At 37.4% G+C, this 26354-nt stretch overlaps 1 protein-coding gene across 5 annotated transcripts in view; it reads left to right on the forward strand.

Moving 5' to 3' along the window:
* The window catches only part of Angpt1 (angiopoietin 1), a 255633-nt gene that overhangs the window by 41896 nt on the left and 187383 nt on the right, over positions 1 to 26354 (forward strand). The window contains exon 1 of one of the 5 annotated variants that reach the window (XM_060389494.1): positions 24872 to 24890. The exons of the other annotated variants lie outside the window; for them this stretch is intronic. The gene's annotated coding sequence lies outside the window, so the exon portion shown is untranslated. Of the gene's footprint in view, positions 1 to 24871; positions 24891 to 26354 lie in introns of those variants that run through there. 5 annotated transcript variants of the gene reach the window in all.

Consider the following 26354-nt stretch of genomic DNA (forward strand, 5'->3'; position numbering starts at 1 on the left):
TTTACTAATACAATCTTTAAATGCCAAACTCAAAGGTCAGCTTTTCTTCTCAGTGTCCACAATGCTCTTGTTGGGAAATCTGTTCCCTCTTCCGTGACTCCTCAGAATTTCTTGTGAGTTTTGTTGCCCAGCACAGAAGCTCTCTCAGCTGCAATTTGACTGTTGTGTACTTGAAGTGTGGCAACTCCAAAACAAAACGTGCTGCAGATGTCAAAACCTTATTATTGAAAGGCTTCATATAAAATATACAAAATAAACACATATCTACTTACAGAAGATATGTAAATAAGATATAGTATTAGTTCCACTGATGCATTATTTAAGTGTGGCATACAACAGTGGCTTTTTATTCCATGCCTTGCAATTTACTTCTACAGAATAGTGCTGCTTTAGAGGCTGCCACTTGTAGTTAAATTTACGCTGCTCATATCTCGTCTGTTGGTTGATATAGATTCTGAGTTTCTGAAACTGGAAATTTTATTTAGTGCTATTTATAGAAAGTGACTAGATGGTCAACAAAAGTAACAAAGTTCATTTATTTCTGTTGGTACTACTCTTAATTCATTAAAGAATCAACAAATCACGTATAATGTGAAGCAGAATTTGAAAAAGAGTCAACTATAGGTCTGTAACGTGCAATTCAGAAAACACTGTACTTTTCCAAAAATCAGCCATAATTTTAGTTGACCATATATAATTTTTGAACTAAAAGTTATAATTTTTAAAGAAATTCCAGAGGAGACCCTGAAAACTTTCAAGGGATCATTGTAGGGATGGAGATTATTATTTTATTGTCTATATTCCTGTATATCCAATACCCTTTACAAAGTTAGAAATAATTGTAAAATATTCACTGAGCAATGAGATGAAGCCAGTGTCCACCAAACAAGCAATCTAATGCATCACAATGTAATGGATAACCCAGAAGAGAGGTCCCAGAACCTCTGTGCCTCTAAGAAACAAGATGCTAATGCGATAGATGCCATGTAATTCACCACAGGGAGCACAAGCAGAGAGCCACCTCTGATGAAATGCAAAAGGAGGGTGTGCAAAATTGGAATGTATTGTCAGTCTACTTTAACCAAGTGCACTGTTCAAATGACCAGATTGCATGTCTAGACAGAAATACCCCTGCAGGGAAGAAGAATGATCCTCCAAGATATGTTAATTTGATGTAAATCTCCTCTTGACCTGCAGAATCCTGCCTTTATGGTTCTCTCAACAGGGTTTTGGCTTGTTATTTGATCCCTTGAGGGTTCTGCCCTTCAGAAAACGAGTAGAATGGTACAACTTCTCTCCCGTAAAAAAATGAATGGCCACCAGCTGATTCATAAACCATGTCTTAGGTGAATAATAATCCTAAATATCTTTCTTTTTCATATTTTAAAGTATTAAAACTGATTCCTGAACATGAAAGTAAATGAAATTAGTGCAAATATTAGAACATTCTACATTACTATAGTCCATTGGCTTGCATGCCTTTTTATATTCCATATTAGCTTGTATCAACTAATTTTGAAGATACTTTTGGATATTGCTAGTGACAGCCTCAAAAATATTTAGATGTTTATGCAAAGATACATATATAGTCAGAGTAGTTCATGTCAATGAGAACTAGAATAGGATCTCATGAACCAATAATATTGAAGCCATTCATGTGCCATATTAAATAACACCCACTTTGGCTGGCTAACATGAACAGAAGGACAGGAGGATAAAGTTATCCTCCTACCTTGACATACAGACAATGTGCTTGAAAAGGGAGTGCTTTATGTTTTCCTCATTAAACACATCTGGCCTCAGTAGGAAGGATAATGATACTCAAAGTTCAATTTAATCCTAAAAACCTGTCCTTTCCCCTAGGTAGCTGAGCCAAAATGAAATGTATTTTCAGAACTTCCCATGTTGCTAAATAGCTTGCTCAACAGTTACTAGCTCGGGGTTTAAGCATTTTGTTTGGTTTTAGGCCCTGGTGCCAATGATTCAGATGTGGGACATCCACATATAACCCACTGATATTTGAGCCAGATTCTTCCCGCACAGAAGATATTCTCAGAGCAATTGAGACAGTTTTGGAAGGACATTGACACTTCTTGGACACTTTTAATGCCACTGCTATCAAGCATAGTAAACTTATAACAAAGTGATCTGACTCTGAACTTAAAGTCTGAGGGTAGACTTTAACCAGACCCATTGTGTGTTCATCTTCACACTAAGTTCAGGTTCAATGACATTAATGACCCAGACCCATTCATTCCCTCAATTAGAGCAGTATGTGTCCAAAAGTCTTTCCTTATTTCTATTACATTATTATGTATACTGTGAATGCCTAAGAATCTGAACTTTTGGATCCAAGAAAATGATAAAGGCTGCATAATACCATTTATTTAACTTAGATGTCCCCAGAACTTAATTGACTTTATCAAATGTGTTGCATAATAACAAGGCTATAACCAAGCTGCAAAATAGAGTTCCTAAATTCTAGTCACAATCTTTCCACTGTATAATTATTCATTCATAATTATATCAGAGCAATGTTCTGAAAGGTGATGATCTGTTGAGGAAATTTTTCTTCTCCTCTGAAAGTCTATGTGATGAGTAAAGGCAGCTAAGAAAGCAAGGGCCTTAAATACATAGATTATCTTAAAGACATATGTAAGGTATAGGACTGGGGTTATAGTTCAGTGGCAGTGTGCTTGCCCATCAAATGTAAGACCCAAAGCTTGTGCCCCACCATTGCAGGAAGAAAAGAACACATTAAATATTAAATGAGGACACAAAAAATGATGGAAGGGGAACAAGTGCTGTCTCTGGTGAGGTTGCTCTCCGCTCAGGGGCAGGTGATCAAAGAGCCAGCCACTGAGTTTATGTCAGAGACATTCCCTGTTCCCCTTGCCAGGCCACAGAGGAGGACAATGCAGTCAGTCCCAATGAGACCTGATAGGCTAGGGTCAGATAGAAGGGGAGGACCTCTCCTATCAGTGGACTTGGGGAGAGGCATAGGAGGTTAGGAGTGAGGGTGGGATTAGGAGGGGCTGAGGGAGGGGGCTACAGCTGGAATACAAAAATGAATAAATTGTAATTAATAAAAAATAAATTAATTTTTAAATGATGGAAAGCACTTGTAGATAATTAGAACATGCTTAATAGAAAATGAATCTTGGGAGTTTAAAAGAAAGACAGCAGGGCATGTTATATTAAAGGAAACACATTTAATTCCGATAGGAAGAAATTGTGCAAATGTTAGCGCAAGGAATGCAGCTGAAAGAAGGGTTTCTATTTGTCCTATGCAGAAGAAACCCTGGCACCTTTTAGCCAGACTCATCACTAAGCCTTAATGGGACACAATGATGTTTAGGGAGCAGTTGAGCAGTACTTATGTGCTCCAGTACTTTGACATTGTATGTGCTTTTGAGATGCAAACATATGATAAGATGAAGCTACGATATTTAGGAGATACAGAATTAGAAAACATACAGAAAAACGGTGATGATCACATGGCAAATTTAAGTTAACCCAAATATTTCCATTTTCTTATAGAAAGAAATTCCTGTTTGACAATCTCTCTCTCTCTCTCCCTCTCTCTCTCTCACTGTGTGTGTGTGCGGGTGCACACATACATGTTTTGGGGCTTTGGGGCATGCTCACTCATATGTAAGAATTGGCTTTGGTTGTATTTGTCTCTCACGTTTCACCTTAAGTTTTGAGACAGAGTCTCTGACTGAACCTGACGTTGAAGCTCATATATCCAGCTAGCTAGCTACTCAGAGCCCTGGGATCCCTGTGTCTCCATACCCCAACGGGGTTACAAATGTGCACTGTCACACCTGCATGTAGAGTGTACTGGAGAGCTGGACTCAGGTCTTCTCATTTGTGCAGAAAATACTTTAACCAATGAGTAATGTTGTTTTAATAAACTTGTTTAATAATTAAACACAATGGCATATATGCATTTGAAAGGCTTTTAAAATACAAATAAACTGAGATGCAGAGTAAAATCCAATTTGAAACTAGGCTAGATAACAATATAACAAAACAAGAGTGCAACATGACCTGTACACAATGGTATTTATTGAGCTAAAGTAACTTTGCCAAAATGTATTATTTTATTTTTCAGTTTCCTCTCATTTATATTGCTAGATGTTCAAAGGAAATGCATTTGGTGAAGGGCTTTGACCTTTCTATTGTGAGGAGCTATGTGAGCTCATGTAAAACATTAAAAATTTTAAATAAACTTTCAGTTTTTCTTGGTTTCCAGCTGGTATACTGTATCTGAATCTAAGAGGTAGTGGAGCTTTTTTTTTTTTTTTTTTTTTCTTATCTGTGAGGATCTGACTCCTACTTAGGGGTGTGGTTTGGACGAGAGCTGGGCCAGGAGCTGGACTATGCATGATCTCATTGAGTCCACACCACAGACCACTGAGGTTATTACTCTTTTCCAACTAGACAGATAAGAAAACCAAGGCCCAGGGAGGTTAAATAAATTGTGAGATCTAACCAGACTGTTAATGGCAAAGTAGAGATTCAAATAAAGATTGTTCAACTCCCGAGCTGAGTTTCTCTCTACAGTTCCATAATACATTAACGAGAATCCCAGGAGTAAGGAGAAAACTTTATGTAAAGAACTTCGGACAGTTTGCAGCAGAAACTATGAAGGAACCAGGAGGCCCAGAAGGAGGCTGGTTGTTTCTCTGGACACTAAAAAGTTTACCAGGCCCAGAGGATCCACTGTGTTTGCCCTTCATGATCCCTAGGTGTAGAGAATAAAGCCGTGTCAATGTGGAACTTTCAGGGGGATGCTGTTATCTGAAAGATCTTTCCAACAGAGATAATTCAAGATAGACATAGCTTACTTGGAAGGCAGTCAGTTTTCTGTCATTGGTCAGTTTTAGGCTGTATAATTATTTGAAAGTACATTAAACTCAGAGTTTAGTAAATTCTCCCTTTTTTATTCTGGCAACAGTCAGATGAATTAAGGACAATTACACTGATACCAGGAGTATGATTGATTGTCTAAATTAGAACTGAAAGCTAGCAACATATATTATTTGCCATGGTTTTCTGCTGCATTTGTTTCTTTTACATTACCTTTGTCTAAGTATATAAAAAAGGACTGGAAATTTGTGCTTTCTTCTGGTTTAAAATTCTACATATTCTACGGCTCTTGTCACTGTGACACGACACATGGCAGAAGCAACTTAACAAAGAGAGGTTCATTTTGGATCATAGTTCAGACGAAACTGATTATCATGAGGGGAAGACATGGCAGCTTCCCCTGACATGTAGTGGGTCAGTCCACAGTGGGGAAAGGTGCAGTTGAGGGTTCTCACGTAGCAGTGACCCAACAGGAAGAAGAGAGCTATGGCAAAGAAAGGACCAGAATATCCTTTGAGGCCAGCCCCTACCAACCTACATCCACCACATAGATCCCAAGTTCTAAAGGTCCCCACTGCCTTCCTGAACAGCACCACTAACTGGGAACCAAGTGTTTGTAAACATGAGCCTATATTTCACATTCAAACCTTACCAACCACGGAAGTAAGGAAATGTTTCTAAATGTGAGCATGTTTACAAGCCTTCAGTCTGGTATTTTAAAAAGACATTTTGTTTGAAGGAAAACTTGAGCTTTCCAATTATGGGATTATTTATGGGTTTGAGTCAATCACTTGAAACATGAGTACTTTAAGTTAGCACAATAATGATTTTTCAATAACAGTTGCAAAAGAATTGAATTGTAAACAGAAATGCATGCCTATGTAGAAATTTATATCATCAGATATTTGCATTTGTTCCTATCTGGCCATTTGCATTTATTGGATATATAAAAAAATAAAACGTTTGTTCAAGCCATTTAACCCTTTTGCTTTTGGTCTGTTTATAAACCAAAGGAAATAGCTAGAAATCTTTCAAGTTTCTTTTAGTTCTAAACAGGTATGCAAAACGTGCTTCTATATTAACCAACAGAGAGAATTCTGAAATATTTTTAAGTAAATGTATTTAAAGTAGCTTTTCAAAAATAATCCTCTGTGGTTTGTAAGTCATGCCCTATAAGCAAGTCAGATGCCTGAGCCCCAGATTCTAGTTACCACTCAGCACTGCACAGACACTTTCCAGAGCTTTCTCTCTTGCCCTGACCTTTTATGCTCTCCCTTGTTACAGATGTCTTTCTGTTTATGGAACATCTTTACTTAGATCTTTTTCCATCACCTAAATCTAAACACGGTGGGGAAAGGAATTTATTATCTCTTCTTAACCCAAGTCTGCTACACTTACTCCTGGGTGCAAGGTAGGGAACCCGGGCTTTTCCTCCTGTTTCCAGTCACCACTTCCCCAGGCTGGTGCTGCCTGCAGACTCCTATGGGGGGGAGTTGCTCTTGTGAGTCTGAATTCCTGCATTCTCCACCTGGTCTGCAACACACTGTCTCTCTCCACAGGTCATACTTCAGCCCCTGACTGTGTCTATATTAGCTCATGGAGACTATAAAAACTCATAGAATATTTATATTTGAATCTCATTTGGGTAGGAAGATCAATTCATTTCTTAACTCAACTTCAATGCTTTGTATGTGCCATCAGGATGTGAATTTATTATTACATTTAATATTTAAGTATAAATATTTACTTACAAATTTTGTCCCTTAAATTAGATTTGGAGTTATTTGACATTAGAAGTAGGCCCTTTCATTTTTTAGTTATTTTTACTGTGGGTGTGCATGTGTGTTTGTTATATTTAATGGACTGTAGCTACACAAATACAACACTCTACCAAGCTATATAAGCTATAAATACAGGTTGAATATGTGTCTGAACCTTCAGAAAAAAATCACTTCTATTTTTAAAAGCAAAGGAAACTAAAACAAGTTGAGTACGTCAAAGTACCAACCTTAGGGTGTGGCCTAGATCACCTCATCTAAAATTTCTTCAGTGCTTTACAATGAAAATCATCATCCCCATTTAATACATGAGCATAAAGCTAGCAATTTTTTTAAATGTTCTAAGTTAAAAGTAAAAATCAAAACTCCTTTTTTATTAGACATAGTCACTGACATGAGCTCTTGCTTCTCTACATGGCAAGTGTCGCCATGCACCACGCTCCCGCTCCCACAGTATGTTAGGGTCCAGATGGAAGAACAATGTTACAAAATAATGATGTGTGTTTGGATCTCAGAAAGCTTATTCCTTAGAAATGTTAATGAATAGTTTGTGTTACTTTAAAGAGCATGTGGTTTACAAACATTATTTTATATCAGACCTGTTCTAAAAAAACTTGTTAGAAATACTTTCAATGTTTATTTTTTAACTAAATGAAACTAATAGTTTTTGCTCCAAGACCACACACCATATAAAATGGACTTATGTCTGGGGTGTTTTTTGTCAACTAACTTCAAAAGAACATATCAGATAATTTGTGACACTGCAGACTAAAATCTTTTCGGGGTTTAGATTTATGTAAATGGAAAAGAAAAGCATATGTGCTAACTTTTAGTTGTTTCTGTCTGCCAATTATCTGTCTTCTAAGATGGCTTTAATAAATAATCACAGTGCATGGAAAATATCTTCCACTTCTCCTTTTAGAATAAAATCACTGCTTCTTTGTTATAAACTTATTTTGTGGGAACTGACACTTTTTCAAAGTTCAAAATGTAATTGTTCAAAGAATTTCAATTTTAAATTTAATATTCTTAGCTATATATTTTATAATCTTTATAAGGATGTACAAATAAAACTATTTAAAGAATAATAGTCCTCAAAAAAATATGTGGAAGGAAGGAAATGGAGGGAAGGAGAAAAGGAAGGAGGAAGAAGAAGAAAAGGAAGGAAGCACATTCAGAGGAAGGAAGGATGAAAAGGAAGAAGAAGAGGGAGGAAAAGAAATAACAATGCCCAGAGTAGATAGGATCACACATGGAAATCACTAATAGCAAGTCTTGTGTTACTCAGTTTGCTATCTTTGCATCCTGAAACACTTCTACCTTCTTCCTTCCTGGGCTCAGACAGTATTATCAAGTTAAGAAGCTTGTTCCGTCAAGCTCTTGGAGTAAGTAGGTAGTTGTGGACTGTCAGCTGCATCTGAGCGACAGGTCTAGGTGTAGGATACACCACGGTGTGCTATGGTCTAGGTCCAAGAGGTCAGAGGTGGTAAAGTGCCACTCCCACCAGCAGTTCCATACACTGTGTCTGGTGTCTCTGGTCAATACACTCTTGTTTCCAACATTATCAGGCCTTTGTTTTTCAGAAACACTAATTCAACTGAAAGTCTTTCTAGCTCAAGATAAAAAGATACTTGCCTGGGTCTGTTCCTGCCCATCTGCCATCATCTATGATCCCAATGATGTATTCCTCCTTTAGCTTGTCAGTGAGAAGCACTCACAGAGACCAAGTCCACAGTAATGTTTTTAGCATGTTTAATAGAGTTTGGTTAAGTAAACATCCTCCACAAAACCAGTGCAAGAGCCTAAAATAAACAGAGCTACTGTGCCAAGTTCATAATGACTTACACATTCAGCATTTTGCCCCTCCTCTAAGCCATTGAAACCAGATTTGTGTATTTAGTGTAATTGTTCTAAAATCATAGCTGTCCAGTTACTATAGGCCCTGGACATACTTGAGTTCCCCACCTTTTTCTTTCTCTTTTCTCCCCAGCTTTATTAAAACTGGATTTTGCTTCTGAACACTTATGTGCAGGTAGCTAATGACAATCCTGTATCAACAAGTTAGATCTATAGATTTTCGTTAGAAATTACTAGTTATTTCATGTCAGTGGTTGCTTGGAAAGATATCTCCTTGGCTACATTTCCTAAATCAGATGCACTTTGGCAGTATATGAGGATTTTCATATTCTAAAGTAGAAAGGAAGCATGGTTAGTTTTTTAAAAGGCCAGTAAACTGACCAACAAAAATATATTTATTGATTACAAGTCATACTAGGAAAATGTATGAGTTTTAGAGAAAGATAACTCTGGAAATGTCACCTCCTTTACAACCTCTCTTTTCTTATCACCACAGTAGCGGGTGATGATGAGAAATGTAACTACATTAACTGATTACTTTTAAAGTTGGAGATGTTGATAATATAATTGACTGACAGTTATCTGTGCAATAGTTTATTTTTTATATTGTTTAAATCTACCAGTATATTTCTCTTTCCCGTTTTCCATTATTTTTCATATTCATACAAATACCTTGTTGACTTGAAATCTTTCTCCTACATGTATTTAGGATGTCTTATTTCTGAATAAACCTCAGCATGGGAAGTATCTCTTCAGATGAAAACTTTTGTTCCTAGCAGAGGACAATAAAAATAGATCCCCAGAAGGCTGCTGAAACTGGTAGCAAAGAATTGAAAGAAATGCAGTTCGAAATAACAACGTCTTGCACTAGCAGGAGAGGTGCCTTCACAATGCAAGACCCAGGAGGAGGCTAGCACTCAGCCAACAAAAACACTGCACAGCTAGCCGAGCTCATCACAGTCCCAGAACACAGTGCGCTGTGACAATAAATTCTGTATAAAGTTCCCATTTCTTACATCTGACAATGAACTTAGAGACAGTGAAGTCCAGCGCAATGTTGAGATAGAATCCTACCTAAGTTGGAAACCCAGCCCTGAAATAGTAAGGCCTTGGAAAGAGTATTTTTTTTTTTTACTCTGATTATTTTGTTCCATTGTGGAAAAGAAGAGAATTGCATCTCATGTGTCATAAGACTGTTTTGAGCATTAGTAATATTATATTCTAAATTTGGGGGCACTGGAAATTATAACTTGTTCATCATTTTATCTCTGGTACCTGTCATGATACATGGCCTTGGTAGGTATTGAACACAAATGCTTTTAAACATTGTTTATTCCTTCCTTTCTTCCTTCCTTCTTTTCTTCATTCCTTCTTTCATTCCTTCCATTCTTTCTTTCTTTTGTTTATATGTATGTATTCTCACATGCCCAAAGATATATGTGCAAATAGATACCAGGGGACAATTTGAGGGAGTGTTCCTTGTGGGTCCTGGAAATAAAACTCATCAGAGCTGCTATTCTTAGATGCAAGCACCTTTACTTGCTGACGTGCTTTACCAGCCCATGATGAGGTTTCAAAGGAAAGCTGAGTCATAAGGTTGTTTCAAAGACTATTTAGTATATATGAGAGCCCTTCCATTCTAGGTTGTCCAAATTATGGGAGCAAGAAAAAACCATGTTCTCTTCCTAAATTGTATCCCCAGGGGCTTGGAACACACCTATATCCAGCAATTTCTCTATAAAATATTACTAGATGAATGACGTACACCTATTAGGTACTTTAGTATTTAATAGGTGTACGTCAGTAATTTCCTTAACACTTTTATTGTAGCATGATTCACAACTGTACAATTTACCTATTTTAGAGGCAGGAGCCAAACACCTGTAAGTAAAACTGATGTTGAAATATGTACAACAGCTTAACTTTAGCACACTTTCTTCTTCTAGAAAAGATCCCTTAAGCTCCTTGAGGTCATTTCTCACTGCCAACTCCAGCTTGAATCACTATAATAATGTTATTGAAACATCCATTGCTTCTAGTCCTCAATCCATAAATGACAAACAAGTCTGTCTTGTTTACATGTCACTAAATGAAAGTAACCACTGAATGAGATTCATTGTATATAACTATTTCTAAATCAACTCAGTAAACAGACAAGCGTTCAAATATGCTTAAGTGGAGGTTCACCACTTTCAGGAAACACAATCCTTTCAAACAGTTTGGCTTTTAAACTTACTGGGCACACATTTACAAATGAAGAGTCCCAGTCTAAAAGTAAAGGAAACACTAGGAGTTTAAGGGTTTTCCTCCCTCTTTAATCCACTAGTCTTTGCTATTTAATTAGGCTCAGGTCTCAGGGAGCATATATCCTTTCTAATATGGTTAAGTTCTAGTTGAAGTTTTAAAAGCATTTCTTTAAATGTTTGTCTTAGCTGAGATCAACTGTGCTAGCACAGGCTTCATCTTCTCTATGAACTTAGTTCCCAAAGATCTTTCCCTTGAATTTTCTGTGCAGGCCAATAAATACTTTCATTGACCTTGAGCACCATAGCCATACTCTGGCACTCCCCGTTCCCAAACATACAACTGCTCTATTTAAAAACCTTTCATGATTTCCAGTAGCCCCCACAATGGAGTCCAAAATCCGTAGCTTACATTCAGCACAACTATATTTCTTGTCTCTTCAGTGGCTACAACACCTTCCTCCCAGCCTATTAGACATGCTAAACTTCTCCGTGTCTTAAAGCTTATCAAGAACGTTACACAATTCTTGCTCTACATATTTGCCTATGCTTTCCCTCCTGGTGGAATGGATCCCCTTTCCTCCCCCACTCAGGTATGAAACTCTTATTTGAATAATAGCTCACATGCCTGTAGTCCCCTCTCCATCACAATTCCCTCTCTTTCAATTTGTATTCACTTAATGTGTATTTCTAAACAGAAAGAGTCCATGGAGGATGAGGGCTATTCTGCAGTTAATTACATGTCCATACTACCTTCCATACCATCTGGAGCATGGTTGGAGATTCATAAAGAATATATAGATTTGTGAATGGTTGAAGGAATATTTGGAATTACTCTGCTTTTGAAGATCACTGAACCTGAAATGACTCAAACATCTGGATGAGACATATGAGTCCATCCCTCTAGCAGAAGTCAGCTTATCTTGAATCCTTGTTTGTGCTTCATATTTTTAAAAGGAGGGACATATTGTTTAAAACTTTTAAACCTTCTATTGCAGATAAGAATCAACTTGAATAGGGTAAGATATTTGCTGACCTGGTCCTGAAAGCCTGGTTTCTATTGGAAATTAACCACCCTGTTTCATTTTTTTTCTTTCTCTCTTTCTGTTTTTTTTTTCATGATAAAAAAGGAGTTTATTTTGAGAAAAATTGTCTGCCCTTGCCATTTAAGCTTTGAGCGAACGATACATATCAGATTATACTTTTACCCAGTCTTCCAATTAATTTTAGTTTCAGTCTTTTATAGCCATGAAGCTACAAAGTTGCAAGAATTGAAAGATAGTTTTTTGCAGTCCATCAGTTTTCAGATGAGGAAAATTTTAGACAACATCTTCATTTGTAGATTTTGTTTCCGTCTTGAATGGCAAGGAATTTGGAAAGTCTTACTCAATATCCAAAGGAATACTGGACTAACATTCTGATGAAGGGTGCTTTAGAGATCTGCCTTCTCTGCACAAGGAAACGGCACAGAACTGTCCCCAGGCAGACTGGTTTTCTCGGGAAAACCTGTTCTCTGGGAGCCACATGCAGTAGGATGTTCCCTACCTTGTAATAATTTGCCATGAGCGTTGTTTGTAATGAAACGTGTCATATATCACCAAGTGAAAGGTCTGGAATTCACATCTGCTGGTGCTTCCTCCCCCACACTAGCTCAGTATGTATCAATTCTGTATTTTGGAAAGCTTTAATAAAGGTAATACATGGTAAGAGAATGTGACATGGCTTTGGAGAATAGAGAGGGGCTTAAATCAGTCTAAGGGTGTTAGAGACAGGGCCAAAAAACAGTGTCCCAAATCATTTTTTCATTGGAAAATAGTAATCTTAACTTCAATCAAGAATTATATCCATGGCTTCTTTGAAGTTCCTAAAACATCAAATATTATACTAGGAATCAAAATCACAACAGCAGCAAATAAAGAATGCGGCCACAAATCCCTTCCGTCCAGTCCAGAGGTAAGGTCTTCCCACCAAGTGATCCCATCACTGACCACTTAGTTACTTTGAGTAAAAATAACCAACATGACAAATGGACTTTGTCTCTCAGACATGAAACATGACCTGCTGTGAGTGTCTTAGTGAATTTTTATTGCTTTTACTTTTATGTTAATCATTACAAATCACCATGCTGTCAGTGTCCTAAAACAGAAGACTCATGAAAGCCTCATTTCAAAAATAATACTAGTCTAGGAAAAGCTCCTTCACTTGAATGAAGAGAATGACAATCCTTTGATGGATCTACAGATTTCTTCCTTCCGCAGGAGCAAAGCAATCCAGAAATCCACTCACTGATGGAATCCTGCAGAGTTGAGGATTTCTGCTCTCCTGGAATTCACCAGTTGGCTTTCATACTTCAAGCTCCCATTGGCTCTAAGGAAAAAATGCAAATAATTAACCCTGAAGTAAACCATATTTCACCTCAGACTCCTCCTGCTGGGTTAACAAACATCTCACAGAACAGCACTCTTTGGGAGTGTCTCACTAGGTGTCATTATTGATTAGTGACACCTATTCTCTTAGGAAAGCCTTTGGCAACGGACTGCTTCAAGGGGGGTTTGATAATTAGGGATGAAGTTTTCAGTTGCTTTCTGTCCAAATTTGTTAACTGAACTGTAAGATGATGAGATGCCCATTAGAGGACTGGGAAGCCTTGGTGTTCCTCACCCTCAGTAGCCAGCCTTTCTCCTCCCACGACTCACTATGCCCCTTCTTTTTTTTTTAAAGGACTCCTTCTCAGTTCCCATCACAGCACTGCCAGGGAGGGGGAGCACAGTGTCATCTCATGGCTTGACTTATCACCAGAATAAGCACTAGTTAATTAGAGTGATTGGTTAGATATCCTTACCTAACCTTCCTATTCAGTCCCTCCATGTTAATTTTACCTGTTTTAATTTTAAGTAGCCCAACATTGTATAGTATAGCACAAATGATTCAAAACATCCCAAAGTATTTTAGATTTGTAAAAAACTTTATGCAATATTTATAAATTAGGTAGTCATAAAAATTCAATAAAAGGAACATGGGATGTACAGCTTTCCCTTCACATCACCCTGAACATTTGAAACTCCCTGATGTAATCTAAATGAGTTTAGGAGGTTAGAAATTTTGCCATTATTGTTGAAGAATACAGCAATAAAATACTACTACTCCTATTATTACTACTGCAGATATTCTGGGATAATCCAAAAAAAGGTAGCCAGAGAAATGGGACTTAAAAAAAGCTTAGTAGATGCATGTTTTTTTTTAACTTAAATTATTTAATAAAGTAGTTCATAGTGAATCATCACTAGATACAAGTGATAATAGAAATTAATCAAAATAGTAACTAGATGAATGGATTTTTCCAGGCACACAGTAATAGTGTGTATCTGAGAAGTCAGAAGCATTTCATCCAATCTTCTAGACTTACAGAGTTTCTGTTTTAGTTTTAAGATAACACTCAGCAAATTCTATTATGATAAAATCTAGATGTCCATCCTGTTTCTTACCATCAGGCTTCTGATCTTCCGTATCTTTGTAATTGTTCAAGGTATATAAAATATGCTAGCTACATACAAGAGATTCTGTACACACCAATAAATTTTACATATACCAATGGAGATCAAGTACTAGCTTGCATAAAGCATGGGTGTCATAGACAGGAACTCAATAATATATTTTATTGTGTGTAGTGTGTAAAAATTTTTTGTCCCTAAACATCAAGTCCAGGTCCTTCTTGGTGGTAATAAAACCACAGAAAACAACAAATGGAAATGAAAATCTTATTTCGTCCCTGGAATTTTTCCCATAGGAAAGGCTGGTTTTCAAAATATGTCATTAGTCTGCGTTTGGGGAATCTTTTTTTTTTCTTCCTCTATTAATTTAGGAAATGGAGCCTTCCCAATGTCTTCTAAATCCACTGATTCTAATGACTCCACTCCCATTTTTATTAACCTATGTTATATTTTGTGTCTTCCCCATAAGTGATACTAAAAGACAAGACTACTGTTTCTCTTCCCACTCTGACTTAGAGAAGCACTGAACCTTTATCACAGATACATAACCTCTTCGCATGAACACACCTGGGATTCATAGAGGAAGAGCCTCTGAGACATATAGCATACAGTTCCAAACTCACAGCAGCAAAGAGCCCCCCACCACACACACACATAGTGATCACAATTATGTTGGAAACTCATCCCTATACTAAACAAAAATCAGAAAGAAATAGTATGGATGAAGAATATTAAAATATGCAGCAGAAAATACTGAAACTGACCTGAGGTTAGATGCAGACATGGCACATTTGATCCTGATGAAAGGGCATCTTCAAGACAATGTCTGCAAATAGATCAAGAGCCTCAACAGCCAGCTGAAGGGAGAAGAGAAGAGAGTCAGTAAATATTTAGTCATCTGTAGACAGAACTCTTGCTTCTCTGAAGCTGGCATCACAGCCCTACCGGGCAGGTGTCTGTTAGCAACTTACAGTTTAATATGGAATAACACGGGGCTCCAACAGGATCTTAAGTCTTCCTACTGAGGAAATTCAAAACAAAGTTTATTCTAGCATCCCAGAGAGTTCCCTAACGTCCATTCATGTAGATGAATAATAATAAAAAAATGTCTTCATAGTTTTAGAAGCCAGGGTCTCTTTGGTTTTAATTAGATTATAACAAAAGCAGGTCAGTCGTGCCTGCAGTGACCTGTGTTTCCCAAGCTCAGCCTGACCTTTCTGAATGGATGGTTGTCAGTCTGTATCAGGGAAAAAAAGAATATGTGGAACAGTGTTTGGTCCTTTTCTTAGTGTTAGAATTCCTGCATGGATTCTGAGAGGAGTTGAATATATTCATTTGGCTCAAAATTCTGATCTTGACATTTACATATACGGAGTGTCATTTTCTTCCATTGAAAAGATTTCCTCTGGTCTCCACCCTTCTTCACTTGGCACACTGGTGAACTCTTGGTGACATGGATCCTATATTGAAAAGAATAGAGTTTGTTATTCCTGCTAAGCTCCTTGATGTCTTAAGGATCTTGGCATCCAGGAAAAATACCCTGTCATTTGTTATTGTTGTACTCCTTTATTCTTTTCTTTTTGAGTGCTGTGTTTATTTTAAGGACAAGGACAAAATATTGGGATTTGGTAGACTATCCTGCCAATAGAGAGCACATGCAGAACATAAAAATCCTGGAAGCGGGGCTTTGAAGACTCCTCCTCAAAACTCAAAGCCAGGAAGGATATGCAGAAGGACAGAGAGCAGCACACAAGCAGGGAAAGGAGGAAGAGAAATTCAATGCACTTGATAGTCACCCTCACTGCTATTTTGTCTTCATTTTAAATAGGTCAAGCTGAGGTAGCTGGGTAGTCCACTCTGTGAGGCAGAGAGCTCCAGGTCAGGCAGAACTACAGAGCAAGTTAGAAGAGTTTGCCTCAAAATAAACACACACATAAATAAATCATATAAACTTTCTGAAACATTGTGTTCTTATAAAATAGTATAGAAATTTATTAAATCTTGAATCCCTACTGATAGCCTCTGTTTAAGGACGTTCTGGTAGTACAGTTGCTTTTCTTCCTTGGTTAATTCATTTACCTTAGGACATGAGTGTTGATGATAGCTCATTCAGCTTGACCTTCCAAGTTGCCCTAGCACAGAACTGTTTATGTCCTAGTTGCACATATGTCCGCCTGGCTTACTGTTATTGAGAGCTCTGTGTATAGCAAGAGACTGGCTCAAGAGAGTGACTCTGTATTTGCCTATCTTGGTAAATTACCAAAACTGCCATCTTGCCAGGTCTAATAACTTGTAATTTTCATTGTCTTTCAAAATCGATGAAATTGGTGTTTTATTATGCCTTCACAATTCAATTTTCATTGTCTAAGAGGATTCTCAAGTGGCCAAAGGTCCAGTACCATCATGGCTGACCCTTTATATGATAGAAATGTGAAGACAATTGAGAAGCAAAGGTGGCCATGGCGCCCCGGAGCTGCTGCTGGTTTCTATGCTGCTTGGATACTTTCTGTTAAGTGCTAGAGGAACTCAACTCCAGCTTGTTGGGAGGGTTTCCACAGGCTTTTATCATGGGAGCAGCTCTTGGGGTGTTTGCTAGAGAACTTGAAAACACTTTTTTTTTCATTATTATGCAGTATTATTGCAGACGTGGAAAAATGCTACCTGTAAACTCACTCACAACTGTCCAGCCTCAAAGCCCAACAGTCTTGGCTGGACACACTATGCTGAGTCCTGAAGAAGCTCAGCTTAAACCCAATGTGTCCAAAGGTTGTGTTTCTGTAAGTCTTGGCCACCTCAGAGCCACGTGAAGGGTAATAAGCATAAACAATACAGAAACGTGGTATGCTTTAGCTGCAAGTGCATTGTTGGTAGAAATTTTCAAAATGATAGGATCGAGAATCTATTAACCCAGGAGGCAAATCTCTGAGGAAATATCTAGATTAGATTAACCTTTGAGCATGCGTGGGAGAGATGTTCTATATTAGGTTAATTGAGATGGAAAGGGATGCATACATATCCCTATATGTAGGCAAAATACATAAATAAATGTGGACTATAACACTAGAATAGGGGAGTGGAGAGGCTCAAGCTGAGCACTAACATTCATCATTTTCTACTTCCCGCCTGTGGATGCCATGTGACCAGCCACTTCAAGCTCCTACCACCATGATTTCCTTGCCAGGACAGATTTATCCACAAACAGGAAGTGGAAGGAAACCCTTCCTCTTTAAGTTTGATTAACTGGGAGTTTTATCACACAACACGAAAATGGCTGCTACACAGCCAAACATGTTCTGAAGAAATCCATCAGATTCGCTCTTCCTTGTATTGACTGGTTTCTTTGCCTGTGTGTCTTGACTGTGAATCTATAGGTTCTGTCTTAGGAACAACCCTTACTTGTTTCTTTCACCACTTTGGTGCCTTTGTCTTGCTCAGAGTTGGTTGAAATTGTCTCAGTAAGCAATTGTCTTACCTGCAAAGTCCAGGTAGATTCTAATACATAATAGCACATAACTAATACGTGTTACTAACTGCTAACACCCTGAGTTCAATGCGGGAAATCAGAAACAAGGGATATTTTCTTCAATGTGATTTTTCAAAGCATGGAAAGGAAATGGTTAAAAATCATCCACTGAATGTTTGAGATATTTTCATATGTGACCAAAACTTGAATTATTATGGCTTAATTTTGAAAAGTGCTTCTTAGTGTTCTAAGAAATGTTATGATTCAAAATAAAATAATTAATCCCTTAGAAGTCATCATGACATTCATGCATAACCAAGAATGTGCCCAGAATATTGCATCACTGGATAGCAGCAAACGCCTTCCCAGTGCCTTTCAGTTGGGATTTGTACTGAATCCTCTCTGGGGATGCAATCTGCTTAAGTTTTGTGCAGTTTCAAAAGGAGATTAACATGGCCCTCACAGTCAACTTCTTTTTAATTGACTGAGCAAGGGTTTTATTAAACTGTTCAGTAAAGAAGCACCTTTTTTGGAACTGTGGTGTGATGGATTTTGTATTTAAATAATAACTAAAGACTACTGATTACATGACTTCTTAGCGAGAAGTCAGATATGTTTAAAAGTCACCAACCAAAATCGTATGAACTACTGAATTTTTTTTTAACTAAATCAATATAACTAGAATGTTTGTGGTTGTTTGTTGGTTTCAAGTTGAGTTATGATTATAAACAACAACAATTGTTTCTTGTTGTGATAACAGAATCCTTTTCAGGTTAAAAAGAGAAGTTAGCTAAACCATTCAACTCCATCTCCAACAGTATTGCAGGGAGGATTAGAGTTATTGGTGAATAACATTTTTTGAATACTAGTTATGTTCTGGGTAGGACATGAGTCTTAGGTTGGGTTCTTCAGGCAGCTTTTGTGTGTGTGTGTGTGTGTGTGTGTGTGTGTGTGTGTGTGTGTATTTCTGGTTGTTTGTTTAGAGATGGCAGAGGCTATCTTTAGGAGCAGTACCTATAAACGAAAAAGAAAGAGGCAGGACGGAGCACATAGAGGAGCTACATGCTGGGGCAGCTGGAACAGTACCCAGTGCTAATCGCAGAAGGAGCTATGGCTCTGCAGTCACCTTTTGCACACATATCTTTGTGACTCAGTATCCAAGAAACTGTCCTCAATTTCCTTTCCACAAATATGAGACGATTACTTTGGTCCACTGGAAGCGCTATATTTCCTTCCGAAGTGCTTGGCTTCCTCTGTAATAACAAGGGCTAGAATTTGCTACTGGCTTATGCAAAAGCAGTCGGGTACCCCATTTGATCTTGCCAACCACCTACAAAATCCTCAGAAAAGACACTGACCTTCACCTAAGGGCAATACAGAGACTGTATATACCAGAGTACTCAGCAGCTGGCACTCTGGAGTGACAGCACAAACTCAGTATCCATGACAGGGCGTAATGTCATCTTGTCAGGGTGCTGATAAATACTTAGAAACTGGCTCTGAACAGGGGGAAGGTTGGCTTCCTCTGTCATGTGTCCATTTCCAGGGAGTAAGTACTCTCAGCATACAATTACAGGGTACCAATGTGATGTAAGTGAAGCAACCTGAAGTCAAGAAGAAATTCCTTCATGCAGTTCTGATGTACAAGCAGGCTCTAGCCTCACACTGTTTTAGCTGTGGTAAGGCCTTCATTAAAAATAATATTAATAGCTTTTGTGAAATTCTTGTTCACTTCTATCTACATAGCCTGGAGTCACAAGGTCACTACAAATTTCCCGGTATGAAAATAAGCCGAAGCAAAGGAAAACAAAACAAAACTCACAGTGGGGTTAAGAACTGCCTGCCTGCATTCCTTTCCACTTCTATGTAAATCTGAGTAAAACTATACTTTTAAATTTTTATTCAAGTACAGATTTTGGCAGCTGATACAGTGATTTACATTAGCTGAAACATTTAGAGTAAATGATAAGAAAATTACTGAATCCCATTAGTCCAGGCATTTTTGTGCTCTAAACCTTCCATTTAGGGATTTCTGGATGCTGCAGACTAAAGGAAATTTCACAAATGCAGGTGCTCATGTTAAAAACTTCTATAAAACTCTATTTAAAGATCATCTCAAACACCAAATGAAGACGTGCCAGCAGACCAAGGAAACAAAACCAGTATCAGCTGTGCTTGGAATTTCATATTCTGTGGTTCATTGGTCCCAACACTCTGATTCTTTTATAAAATGTCACTCTTTTATGAAAACCATTTTGTGGCTATTTCATTGTAACTAAAATGTAGCATAATGAGAACGTTGAGGATTTATGGGAAGATGCGTTGGAATCATGAGTGCATGTCATAGGGAAAGCTCCAATTCTCTGACTTCCAGGTTTTCTGTGAGAAGGCAGAACCCCTTTTGCAGGTTGTTGATGAGTTCAAATGGGGTACCAGACTGCTCACCGCATAAGCCAGTAGCAAATTCTAGGCCTCTTTATTCTGGAGGAAACCAAGCACTTGGAAGTAAATATAGCACTTCCAGTGGACCAAAGTAATCGTCTCATATTTGTGGGAAGGAAATATCTTAGATAAGCAAAATTTGTGAAGGTTTAATCAAGTAAGGAATCATTGGCACATTTGGTATCTCTCAGGCCCAGAGAAGTGTTTAAGAATTCTGGTCCTATAAGGTGGTCAGACAAAACCAATAGCCAGAGAAGGGAAGTGAGGTATAGAGGCAGTTAATTGGTTGCAGCTATTTTGCTGTATTTCAATCAGTTGGCCACAGGCGATTGACTGACTCTGCTGCTGTAATTGACTGGGTCTCAACTACCTGCCCTCAGTGTTTGATCCCGAATTAGGCTTTCATGTCGTGCACACAACAAATGGCAGTTTGTTGTGTTTGGAAGTGTTCTCAGGCCACATTTAGTTTTATTAAAGTGATCTCTAGAATTACGCTTAAATGTGGGGTGAACTATTTTCATGTATAGTAGAGAGACGAGTTGATTCTAGAAGGATGTATGGGCTTGTTCCCTATAAGCTGCCTAACAGAATGGATTCTAATAGATGTTTAACATGGGACTCATTAAAATTCTATAGCAGCAAGCCACAAATCGAGCGCAGACAATGAATAGCAGCCAATACAAAATAGAACATCCCAGAGGAAAACCCAATAGCTGGGACAAAGTATATGAATGACCGTTACCGGATTTATGGACAACGCTGAGCAAGTCTACCTTGTTTTCAGAACAAATGCCAGAACTATATTAAAAAGGCAAGCTGACCATATCCACTCATTTTATTGAAACTAACCTCTTTCCTGTGTAAAATAGCAGTGTTGTGCTCCCGGTAAACCCCAGGCTTCAGATACAGGCCATTCACCAGGAGATCTTATTAAGCAAACAATTCAAAGAGCAGCTTTGCTTTTGTCCCAAGCCTGATACTGACAGATGCTAACCTTGCCAGCAAGACTCCTCTTTTGTATACTTGTGATGGGGAAGGCAGTTTTCTTTCCCTTTTGTAGGTAGCTCGGGAGAGGATTGACAGAGACACCAAAGTGGACTTTGCCACAACATTAGGGTACTTGTAAGTGCTCTAAGAGCAGTAAGACTTTTTCCATCCCTTTCCTTTATCCTGTTTTGCTCTGTTTGGGCTAGTATATGAGTCATACTTTATATCCTTACAAAAGGCCTCTGGACGTTTTTATGAGGCTTGAAGAGAAATGTTATTTAACTTTATTTTATTGGCAGATTTCCATGCATACTGTGACTAATACTGCTTCCATTGTTAACTGATGGGAGGAAAAAAAAAGACAATTTTTCACTCACCATGAAAGACACTGGCTGGTTGACACAGAGTGCCCCACCCAGACTCTTCACCTTTCCATACAGTACTAATATTTTTTATACATGATAGAAAAATTTTAATAATATTTAGTAATATTTATGTTGTATTTTCTCTATAAAAATAAAATGAAATATTGTATTGCTATTTTTAAATTAATTATCACAACTGAATTACTAGATTTTACTAGTCTCTAGAATAATTCCAAATAGAATATTTGCTAAAATTCAACAATCAAAAATATTTTGGCCTATTGATAGTTTATGTAATGATGTGTTAGTTTATTAATGAATACATAATTTGTATGTAAGATTTGTGTAATGATTCCTAGTGTGAGGAATTGCTATACTATTTCTATTTTTTTTAAGTAGATGGTCATATATTTAAAGGTAAAATATACTAGAAAAGACAAAACTTTAATATTTTTGGATCTATGTGGGTGTTCTGATTTAGTGAAAGCATATGTCAAAATCTCATGATTCATTCTTCATAGACTACATATGAGTGATGATCTAAGTGACAGATTGAAAACAAAAGTTTTGGCAAAATCCCAATTCCTCTCAGGTTGACAAGTGGAGTATTGTATGTAAAAGGGGGTTTGCAACCTGAGACTGTTCTCCACCTGTTTGGGATGGTGAGCTAACAGCTTTCCCTTCTGAGTTATCACACAGCAAAGTCAAGTACATAGAGAAGGTGCCCGTGACTGACCGTCAGTCGCTAAATTTTGCCACCAATACATGTAAGCGCTCTATTAAATTTTGCTGATTCCATTATTAGTAAAGCAACAGTTTAGGATTTAGATATTGCTTTATATCGTTTTTCTGCCTAAAAACCCATGGACTGTTTCATTCAAGACCACAGACTTTTGTTTTGTTTATTTATTCTTTTAGGTTGGAAAGAGCTAGGGATTGAAAAACATTGTTTTTCACTTTTGGACTGGGAATGAACGAAGTTGGATATTTCTTTTTAGGGGTTTATAGGAGAAATTATTTTTGATGTAATACTAGGGAGTCATTACACTTACAAATTATTCAATTAATTATCAACACAAATGATTTCAGATGTCAAGTCAAATGAATAATTAATTTCTTGTTAAATTGTTAGGACTCATGGGCAAGTGTTGATGTAGGTGCTTGTTCTGTGAACGAACGCTTCATAGTTGACAGCAACAGGTCTCTAAAAACAATCCCAAGTTGATATCCCAGCCCCTGCTTTTATCCTCTCAAAGACTAAAATTGTTCCTCATTTATAAAGAGACACAAGTGAGCTGGTGAGTTTACTGTAGAAATCAAATGAAACCAGGAATTTAAAAAACACAGGATGAGAGCCCTGGGTGGAATGTATTTATACAGAGCAAGCACGCCGAATTAGAATGTCTGAAACATCAGTGCTCTCAAAGTTTCTGTTTGTTTGTTTGTCCAATAGCCAGAAATTCCAACCATTATCTCATGTGACAGACTGAACTCAAAACATGGCCATACCAAAAAGTTGTATAAAATTATATCTTCAGGCTGTGTTTAAATTATATATGAAATAAATTAATTTCCTGTCAGTCCTATATCCCAGCCCCAATATATTGCATGATGTCTATGAAAATATTCCAAAGTTGCAAAGAACTGAAATTTGAACTACTTATGGTCCCAAGCCTTTCTAGCAAGGCTTATTTATCCTGTAAAGGCAAGTAGAGAGTATCCTGTAAAGGCTATGGAATCCTAGAAAATACATCAAATGTAAATATCTGGTGTTCTGAATTTATATGAAAACCTTTAAAATAAGCTCACACTTTGGCTGGTTAAAGTCACCCTGCTGGTCCTGCTTACATATTTCCCCCCTGGCCTTTTCTTTGTCTCTGTAAAAATGGACCATCTTCTGTGAGCTACCAAAACAGTTTTAAGGAAAACAATGACGCAATGAGCAGATACAAATATCCAAAGAGGTAAATGTGTGGTTGCTTTGTTGGGTTGATGATGAGTAGATAATACTAGAGAAATGTAATTGGAGGACACAAGGGCCTGGAGTGGTAAAACAAGCTGGAGGGAATTCACTCGGGGCTGGTGGTTCAAATTCTTGGAATCTCTTTGTCTTCCAAGATAAGGCTGTTCTCTCTTCTGGGTGTAGGGTTGAAGGTTTTATGATCTACATCAAGAGAAAGACTAGTGTTGCCTGTACAGGGTTGCTTCAGAGCAGGAGGGCAGGCAAAGGATGGGGGGGGGGTGGCATTCCTACTTCTGCTCTTCTCTCATTTAGTAACGAGCCAAGTTTTGAACTTCACCAAAATATGGAGTTCACGACATGCTGACATCCTACGTTCTTACTTCTTTCTTTCCCCATATACATACATGGCAGAACTGGGAAGGTCATGGTGATTTACATTTAGAATGTATATTATTAATGGCTTTGTGAATTATTCCTTGGCTTTAGGATACTAGTTTAAGTTTCTGTAAGAGAGAAAGAGGAAAGGAAAGAACATGTATTTGCCTTTTCTGTAAAGAATTGAATGAATAAAATGCAGGGTGAAGGGTTGCTTTTCTTTTATTTTGAGAGAATGGTGATCCTTGGGCAGCCTGACAGTTTTACATAGAATCAGATCTCCATCAGCTTTGGGAGCTGCAGGATGAGCTGGTGACTGAGCCTGCTATTCTGTCTTTGCCTGGTCCCAGCTGAATTTCATTATGTGAATGAAATGTAAGCTTCTGGGTCAGATCCAAATTTCCTATTTTTCTGAGAAAAAGTATGTTTTACTGTCCTTTTCCTCCCTTGTCATTATCATATGAATTATTGCTTTATTTGCACTTGCAACAAAATTAATTTTTAAAATTTCACTCATTTTTGTCTATTGTCAAATTTATTCCCATATTATATTTTGATGCTATTGTAAATGACATTTCATTAGTTAATTTATTGATATTAGTATATGCAAGTATATTTTTACTAATTTAGTTAGCATGAAAAATAAATAGTTTCAACATGACACTTTCATAAATATGTCATTGCACTTTTCTTATATTTAGCTCCATCTACTATCTTCACCCATCCTACTCCACCTCCTATTTATTTGTCTTCTCTCTAAACTGTCTCTCTTTTACTTTCTTTTTTTTTTGTGTGTGTGTGTGTGTGTATGTTGTTGTTAAATCTAGATTCTATATATGAAAGAAAACATACAATATTTGTTCTTTTGAATCTGAGTTATTTTGCTGAACATAATGTTTTCTGGTTCCATCTATGTTTCTGTAAATGATGTAATTTTCTTACTGGTATTTTAAGCAAATGATGTCCTTCATCCTTTTGATTTCCAACAGATACCAGACAAGCAAAGAAACATCCAATCTAGACTCACTAGATTTTCAAGGGCAGTGCCAAAGTAAGTTGGATGTCATATGATTAAGAGTCAATTTGGTATTATCTCAAACAAGGAAACATAGAAATAAATGTGCTCATTTTTGTTGCTGTTGTTTTTCTAAAGTCCTTTTTCAGATTTTGTCTTGAAGCTATAATGATTTTGGTTTAAAAACCTGTATTTGGCAAGCTAAATATAATTATCACAAAATAATAAAACTGTGGAAGGGGATGGATTGAAAATGATAAAATCAATCACTAGTTTCTATATCATTTGATTCAATTATCTTTTCTACTTGTTTGGTCTTTTGTTCTCTGACCTTAACAAGAGAAGTCTAAATAAATCCTCCTTTATTCCAAGACAAACAACTGCTTCTTATGCAGCACCACAGTTTAACAGGAAAACTGTGGCATGGCTCATCTTTCTCTTGAAGATGGCTCAAAGTTTTACTATCTTTTTTATTCATTTTCATGTGCATGTGTGTGTACATGCATATCTGTTCACTACATGCAAGCCTGGTGCCTGTGGAAGTCATAAAAGGGTGTTTGATCTCTTGGTACTGAAGTTATAGATGTACATGAACCGCTATATGCGTGCTGAGAACTGAACCTGCATCCTCTGTAAGAGCAGTCAGTGCTCTTAACTGCTAAGCCATCTCTCCAAAACTACAATTTTAACTTTTAGTGAATTCTCTGAGATAATACAGACATAGAAAGGCAGATAGAGAAAAGTATATATAGAAATACTAACAGTATTTAAATAGCTATGGCTTGAGATTTAAATAAACTGATCAAATTCACAGCTATAGAAAATTTCTACCCCACACTCTAACTTCTTACTTTATGTTGGACAGTTTAGATTATTTTTATTTCAGATATTTTCTGAGAAGATTTTGTGTGTGTGTGAGTGAATGAGTGAATGAGTGAGTGAGTGTGTGTGCATGTGTGTGTGTGTGTGTGTGTGTGTGTGTGTGTGTGTGTTTGTGTATGTGTGCTATAGGACAATTTATGGGGCATCAGGCCATGTACATGCCTGCAGAGTGCAGAGGATATCTTCCTCTATCTTTTCTTACCTCTATTAGGGTCTCTCATTGAACATAAATCTTTCCTTTTTTCATGAAGATTGGCTCTCCAGTGATCTTCCAAGCCCACTTAGCTCTTCCCATAATGTTGGGTGTATGGCATGCAAATCCATATTTGACTGCGTACATGGATGATGGATATTCAAACTCTTGTCTTCATGCTTGTTAAGCAAGCTTTTACCAACCAAGCCATCTCTCTAAACCTTCCTGGTCACAGATGATTCCACAAAATGAGTTTGTAGCTTTCTTTAATGATATCATAGATAGTATTTCTGCTAACAGTTCTTTGTTGGTGCTCCTGGAATGACCACAATATATTTGGAGAAAACATAATATTTAAGTGTAGACAGATGTAAAAGTCTGTTTTAGAAAGTGAAGATAGTGGGAGATTGGAAATACTGATCTGG

This window comes from Meriones unguiculatus, chromosome 8 (genome assembly GCF_030254825.1).
Source record: "Meriones unguiculatus strain TT.TT164.6M chromosome 8, Bangor_MerUng_6.1, whole genome shotgun sequence".
In the NCBI taxonomy this organism is placed as follows: Eukaryota; Metazoa; Chordata; class Mammalia; order Rodentia; family Muridae; genus Meriones; species Meriones unguiculatus.